This window comes from Oncorhynchus clarkii, unplaced genomic scaffold (genome assembly GCF_045791955.1).
Source record: "Oncorhynchus clarkii lewisi isolate Uvic-CL-2024 unplaced genomic scaffold, UVic_Ocla_1.0 unplaced_contig_9616_pilon_pilon, whole genome shotgun sequence".
NCBI lineage: Eukaryota > Metazoa > Chordata > Actinopteri > Salmoniformes > Salmonidae > Oncorhynchus > Oncorhynchus clarkii.
The window spans coordinates 76424-83192 of record NW_027258338.1 but is presented as its reverse complement, the minus strand read 5'-3'; the positions used below and the strand labels follow the sequence as shown (position 1 = coordinate 83192).

At 45.9% G+C, this 6769-nt stretch overlaps 1 pseudogene; it reads left to right on the top strand.

The window, feature by feature from the left end:
* The first annotated feature begins 60 nt into the window (after positions 1–60).
* On the top strand, positions 61–5370 carry LOC139396703 (group XIIA secretory phospholipase A2-like; annotated as a pseudogene).
* The last annotated feature ends 1399 nt before the right edge of the window (positions 5371–6769 follow it).

Genomic DNA, 6769 nt, shown 5'->3' with positions numbered 1-6769 from the left:
CATGTTAAGAAAATGTAACTTTTGGGATTCACATGCAGACCAATTGCAACTATTTTCTAGCACTTGCATCAGGTGGACGGACACTGTTCCTGTGGATTTCTGAGCTGTGTATATTCATATAGTAAGGAACTTGAACCTGAAACACGGGACCGGAGAAGGACTTTAAAAGCCATTCGCAATGGAATCCATAACATTGGCAAATACCTCAATAAGATCTATACAATTAAAAAATAACTCAACGTGGCTCTGGACTTACTTGGAGGACGTGATGGAATGTGTCACTAGGAATGCATTGATGGTAAAGTCCCTCCCTCAGGCTGCACGTGTAACGTATGTGAAACGGCTAGCTAGTTAGCGGTGGTGCGCGCTAAATAGCGTTTCAATCGGTGACGTCACTTGCCTTGAAGTAGTGGTTCCCCTTGCTGTGGATAATCCATTTACTCAAAAGCACAGTTGAAAGTGATTATGGTCCACAGACAAAAAAAGATAAGCACCACTCTACTGTATCTTGGGTTGTAATCATTAAACTGGCACAGGGTGACCCCCAACACTGTCCGTAGTCTCTCTGAACAGGTTGACTCTTTCAACAAGATAAAAGAAGGTGGGAGAACTCAGAAGACGTCTGTCTACCTTTGCTGTTGCCTTGCACGTTATAAACTAGAAGCCCGGCCTGGTTACAGACCATCCCCTACCAATGGATGTGGGACACCCCTGTTAGGATTCCAGGTGAGCTAGTGTCATGTATGACTTTGATCTATAGCAGTGGTCTTCCCTATTAGTCCTGTGGGGGCGTGCAGTGTGTGCAGACTGTTGTCCCAGCCTGCACACACTATAGTGTATAGCTACAGCTGCGGCTCTTCAGGACCAGACATTTTTATGAGCTTTTTACATTTATTAGGATTCCCTTTAGCCGACACCAATGGCGACATCTAGTCTTACTGGGTTCCGACACAAAACGAAAAATACATTACAGACAAAATACTTTACAATTTACATACATTTAAGAACATTAACATGTAATGTGTGTGTGTGCATCTGTCAGTTACACATACATGTCGGTGCATACACACAACAAGTAGGTCACATGGGGGAGAGGTGTTGTGCCATGTGTTGCTTTATTTGCTTTTTGAAACCAGGTTTTCTGTTCACTTGCTCTATACAAGATGGAACGGAGTTCCATGCACTCATGGCTGTGTATAATACTGTACGTTTTCTTGAATTTGTTCTGGACCTGGGGACTGTGAAAAGACCCCTGGTGGCATGTCTGGTGGGGTAAGTGTGTGTTTGTCAGTGCTGTGTGTAAGTTGATTATGCAAACAAGTTGGAATTTCCAACACAATAATGTTTCTGATAAAAATGAGAAGTGACGCAGTCAGTCTTTCCTCAACTCTTAACCAAGAGAGACTGGCATGCATAGTAATGCAATGAAGAGCAAGAAGTACTGCTGTGTTCTGGGCCAGCTGCAGCTTAACTAGGAATTTATTTGCAGCACTTGACCATATGACTGGACAATAATCAAGATAAAACTAGACCCTGCAGGATTTGCTTTGTGAAATGTGTTGTCAAAAAAGCAGAGCATCTCTTTATTACAGACAGACCTCTCCCCATCTTTACAACCATTGAATCTATATGTTTTGACCATGACAGTTTAAATTTAAGGTAACACCAAGTAATTTAGTGTCCTCTACTTGTTCAACAGCCACACCATTCATTACCAGATTCAGATGAGGTCAAGAACGTAGAGAAGGAAGACTACTGTTTATTGGAATGTTGTAAGAGCTGTCATATATTGCATTGAACATTTGTGAGCATTGATCTAATGGTCAACTCTTGTCTACTCTACAGTTTGACATCGGCATCCCGTCCTTGACCAAGTTCTGTAACCAGTGTAACAATATAACTTTAGACCGTCCCCTCGCCCATACCCGGGCGCGAACCAGGGACCCTCTGCACACATCAACAACAGTCACCCACGAAGCATCGTTACCCATCGCTCCACAAAAGCCACGGCCCTTGCAGAGCAAGGGGAACTACTACTTCAAGGTCCCAGAGCAAGTGACGTCACCGATTGAAACGCTATTTAGCGCGAACACCGCTAACTGGCTAGCCATTTCACATCCGTTACACCAGCATGACCGTTGCTATGACACCTGTAACCATGATAAACGCGACTGTGACGAGTTCCAGGAATGCCTGAAGACCATCTGTAGGAGATACCAGAAGATGTTGGGACTGGCCCAGAGTGTCCAGGGTAAGATGGCAACTGGGTTGTGTTAATTAGGGCATGCAACAGAAAACTTTCTAAAGCGGAACACAACAATGAGTGTTTCTTATTGTAGTTTCTGCCTGTTTCAGTCTGTTTTCTTCCATGTGATGCCTAATGAACACCACCCTTATCCATGTATTGACATGCTCCCAGTGTGGAACACAGAGCAGGACTTGACTCAAACATTCCTCACAGTTAATTCAATAATGTGTCCACCATCTTGTAGCATAGTTAAATCATACTGAATGCTGCGCTCACCATTGTCAATTGTTTCACTTCACTGGTGAGTTCAGCATTCATTCTGGTTTAACCAGGCTAACAATGTTGCTGGTGGGGAAGATCATACAACTCCCCCTGATGGCATTTCTGGTGAGGTCTATAACTTAGGGAATGAAGACTAGTCTTTACAGGAATGTTATCTGGGGACCCTGGGACTAAACACCTCCCTCTTCAACTGGATCCTGGACTTCCTGACGGGCCGCCCCCAGGTGGTAAGGGCAGGCAACAACACATCTGCCATGCTGATCCTCAACACGGGGGCCCCTCAGGGGTGCGTGCTTAGTCCCCTCCTGTACTCCCTGTTCACCCACGACTGCATGGCCAGGCACGAATTCAACAACATCATTAAGTTTGCTGACGACACAACGGTGGTAGGCCTAATCACAGACAACGACGAGACAGCCTATAGGGAGGAAGTCAGAGACCTGGCAGTGTGGTGCCAGGACCACAACTTCTCCCTCGTAGACTACAGGAAAAAGAGGGCCGAACACACCCCCATTAAAATCGACAGGGCTGTAGTGGAACCGGTCGAGAGTTTCAAGTTCCTTGGTGTCCACATCACCAACAAATTATCATGGTCCAAATACACCAAGAAAGTTGTGAAGAGGGCACAACAATGCCTTTTCCCTCTCAGGAGAATGAGAAGACTTGGCATGGGTCCCCAGATCCTCAAAAAGTTCTACAGCTGCAGAATCGAGAGCATGGTTGCAACACCGCCTGGTATGGCAACTGCTTGGCCTTCGACCGTAAGGCGTACAGCCCAGTACATCACTGGGACCACCTGCCATCCAGGAACTATATACTGTACTAGGCGGTGTCAGAGGAAGGCCCTAAAAATTGTCTAAGACTCCAGTCACCCAAGTAATAGACTGTTCTCTCTGCTACCGCACGGCAAGCGGTACCGGTGCGCCAATGCAAGGTACAACATTCTCCTTAACAGCTTCTACCCCTAAGCCATAAAACTGCTGAACAATTAATCAAATAGCCACCCAGACTATTTGCATTGACACCCCCCCCAACCTTTGTTTTTACACTGCTGCTACTCACTGCTTATTATTTATGCATAGTCACTTCACTTCCCTACACATTGATTCAGTACCTTTGTATATAGCCTCAATATTGTTATTTATTGTGTTACTTTTTTTTTTTACTTAAGTAAATATTTTCTTAACTCTATTTTCTTAAAACTGCATTGTTGGTTAAGGGCTTGTAAGTTAGCATTTCACGCTAAGGTCTACACCTGTTGTTTTCGGTGCATGTGACAAATAACATTTGATATGATTTGATTACACCTGTCATATTACATATTGTATTGAATATTTGTGAGCATTGATCTAATGTTCATCTCTTTTGTCTACTCTACAAGTTGACATCGACAACCCATCCTTGACCAAGTTCTGTAACCAGCACAACTGTTGCTATGCCACTTGTAACTGTGATAAAGATGACTGTGACGATGAGTTCCAGGAATGCCTGGAGAGAGATTTCTGTAGATTGCATAATATGTTGGGACTTGTCTAGAGTTTCCAAGGTAAAATGGCATCTGGATTGTGTTCATTAGGGCATGCAACAGAAAACGTTTTACAACGGAATACGAAAAGGAGTGTTTCTTAATGGAGAACTCCAGGTAGTTTGTCTGTTTTCTTCCGTGTGGTGCCTAATGAACACAACCCTGATTAACGTATTGACATGCTCCCAGTGTCAAGCATTCCTCACAGTTAATTCAATAATGTGTCCACAATCTTGTAGCGGGGCGGGGCGGCAGGTAGTCTAGTGGTTAGAGCATTGGACTTGCAACATCGATTCCCAGACCTGACAAGGTAAAAATCTGTCGTTCTGCCCCTGAACAAGGCAGTTAACCCACTGTTCCTAGGCCGTCATTGAAAATAAAAATGTGTTTACTGACTTGCCTAGTTTAATAAAGGTTAAAAAAATTAATTGAAGATTGATTATAGAACTGCAATGTCGAGGGAGCCAGTGTAACCGATGTGAAATGGCCAGCTAGTTAACAGGGTGTGCGCTAATTGCATTTCAATCGGTGACGTCACTCGCTCTGAGACCTTGAAGTAGTTGCTCTGCAAGGGTCGCGGCTTTTGTGGAGCGATGGGTAATGATGCTTTGAGGGTGGGGCGAGGAGAGGGACGGAAGCTATACTGTTACATTGGTGCCGTGACCCGGATCACTGGTTGCTGCGGAAAAGGAGGAGGTCAAAAGGGGGGTGAGTGTAACCGATGTGAAATGGCTACCGGGGTGCGCGCTAATAGCGTTTCAATGGGAGACGTCACTCGCTCTGAAACCTTGAAGCAGTTGTTCCCCTTGCTCTGCAAGGGCTGTGGCTTTTGTGGAGCGATGGGTAACGATGCTTCGAGGGTGGCTGTTGTTGTGTGCAGAGGATCCCTGGTTTGGGCCCAGGAAGGGGAGAGGGAAGGAAGCTATACTGGTACACCAGCACACAAGCATTTCACTGCACCTTTTATACCTGCTGTAAAATGACAAATAACATTTGATTGTTATTAATTTTCTGTGTGTCTGTATAACATGATCTGCTCGTGTTTTCAGAGTGTGACAATACTGCAACCCTGCTGTTTAATTCTGTCATGTGCATGAGGTGTAAACCCTACATTGACAGCCAGAGAGACTCCTGCAGTCTCCTACACCTCCGCTGTTTTCAATCAGGATCTCAGAGATCACTGCCTCATTACCTGTGTCTGCTATGGGTCCGTGGTCAAACGACCACTCCTCATCACGGTCAAACGCTCCCTATAACACTTCTGCGAGCAGGCCTTTCTAATCGACCTGGCCCGGGTATCCTGGAAGGATATTGACCTCATCCCGTCAGTCGAGGATACCTGGTCATTCTTTAAAAGTAATTTCCTCACCATCTTAGATAAGCATGCCCCTTCAAAAAATGCAGAACTAAGAACAGATATAGCCCTTGGTTCACTCCAGACCTGACTGCCCTAGACCAGCACAAAAACATCCTGTGGCGGACTGCCATAGCATCGAATAGTCCCCACGATATGCAACTGTTCAGGGAAGTCAGGAACCAATATACGCAGTCAGTCAGGAAAGCAAAGGCTGGTTTTTTCAAGCAGAAATTTGCATCCTGTAGCTCTAACTCCCAAAACTTTGGGGACACTGTAAAGTCCATGGAGAACAAGAGCACCTCCTCCCAGCTGCCCACTGCACTGAGGCTAGGTAACACGGTCTCCACTGATAAATCCATGATAATCAAAAATGTCAATAATCATTTCTCAACGGCTGGCTATGCCTTCCTCCTGGCTACTCCAACCCCGGCCAACAGCTCCGCCCCCCGCAGCTACTCGCCCAAGCCTCCCCAGCTTCTCCTTCACCCATATCCAGACAGCAGATGTTCTGAAAGAGCTGGAAAACCTGGACCAGAACAAATCAGCTGGGCTAGACAATCTGGACCCTCTCTTTCTAAAACTATCTGCCGCCATTGTTGCAACCCCTATTACCAGCCTGTTCAACCTCTCTTTCGTATCGTCCAAGATCACTAAAGATTGGAAAGCTGCCGCGGTCATCCCCCTCTTCAAAGGAGGTGACACCCTAGACCCAAACTGTTACAGACCCATATCTATCCTGCCCTGCCTATCTAAAGTCTTCGAAAGCCAAGTTAATAAACAGATCACTGACCATTTCGAATCCCACCGTACCTTCTCCGCTGTGCAATCCGGCTTCCGAGCCGGTCACGGGTGCACCTCAGCCACGCTCAAGGTACTAAACGATATCATAACCGCCATCGATAAAAGACAGTACTGTGCAGCTGTCTTCATCGACCTGGCCAAGGCTTTCAACTCTGTCAATCACCGTATTCTTATCGGCAGACTCAATAGCCTTGGTTTTTCTAATGACTGCCTCGCCTGGTTCACCAACTACTTTGCAGACAGAGTTCAGTGTGTCAAATCGGAGGGCATATTTTCCGGACCTCTGGCCAGTCTCTATGGGGGTACCACAGGGTTCAATTCTCGGGCAGACTCTTTTCTCTGTATATATCAATGATGTCGCTCTTGCTGCGGGCGATTCCCTGATCCACCTCTACGCAGACGACACCATTCTGTATACTTCTGGCCCTTCCTTGGACACTGTGCTAACTAACCTCCAAATGAGCTTCAATGCCATACAACACTCCTTCCGTGGCCTCCAACTGCTCTTAAACGCTAGTAAAACATAATGCATGCTTTTCAACCATTCGCTGCCCGT